Source organism: Rhea americana, unplaced genomic scaffold (assembly GCF_003343005.1).
Source record: "Rhea americana isolate MKP2758 unplaced genomic scaffold, rheAme1 scaffold_2, whole genome shotgun sequence".
NCBI lineage: Eukaryota > Metazoa > Chordata > Aves > Rheiformes > Rheidae > Rhea > Rhea americana.
The window spans coordinates 16,025,646-16,026,759 of NW_028186149.1; positions in this window are offsets into that span (position 1 = coordinate 16,025,646).

A 1,114-nucleotide genomic window follows, 5' to 3' on the forward strand; every position below is an offset into this window, starting at 1 on the left:
TATGTCTTGTGGTCTGTGATGGGTGCTGAAGACAACTGCTGAAAGATTAGTTGCAGATGTCCAAAAAATACTGGCATTTATGAGAGGTAGCATATTTAGTTATTTTTCCCCCAGTAACTTGATTGCTGCAGAGAACCAGAGTGATTTTTCCAGAAGAGAATAAAAAAAGAACCCACAAAAACCCTGAGTAGAAAGAGAATTTTCATATTTGAGTTGCAGTGCTCTTAATGCAGTGCATTAGTTGCTTGGCTATGGTGACAGTTAGGACAGGGAGACAGGCGAAGTGAAATATAGTGAAAATGCTGGGTTTTTAGTTACGGAGATACAAGACATGCATAGTTATTTGGCTCTTAAATCGTGTATCAGGCCTTAACGCAGTAGGCTCGGTGGGCGACTCCAAGAGACCTACGCTAACCCGAAAAATTGGAAGCGTGCTCAAATAACTCGCTGTTTCCTCAAAGCGTATTTTTGAAACCAGTATTGTTACATCCAAATATAGAAAACACAGAAGACATTTTGAATACTTTTTATTAACCTGCTGGGTCTGTGATCTTTTGGATACTCATGGGTAACATCGTCGAGTTTTCCTTCGTAGGTATAAAATCTTTTAAATGCTCTTTTTGTCCGAATGCAGCCTCGGATTCTCCCACTGTCACCTCTTTCTGGGAACCCCGGACCACACAGCGCGCAGTCGGYGACGCAGTGGCGAGGCCCGGCGAGGCGGTGCAAACGCCCCCGGGAGGCAAGAGGGGCTGCACACCTCGCGGCCCTGCGCCCCGTGGCCCCTGCGGCTCACGGGGAGCCACGGCACGCCGACTTCCGTGAAGGAACGGCCCAACGCACCGCGACCGTCGCTTCGCAGGCTTGTYGTAACCGGGTTTGGGAATAGCGCTTCAGAACTAATTTTGGCGGTTGGTTACGTGACCACGGCCGCGTGCTCTCGTTAACRGCAGCGTAGAGATGGCGACAGCAGGAACTCTGGCGGTGCTTTTCGCCGGTCTCAGCAGCGGTGCTCGCCGTGCCCACGACCGAGCTGTGACGGCTCCGTGCAGCGCCTCGGCCACGCTGAGCTGTGACACGGTCGCTCCGTGCAGCGCCTCGGCCACGCTGAGCC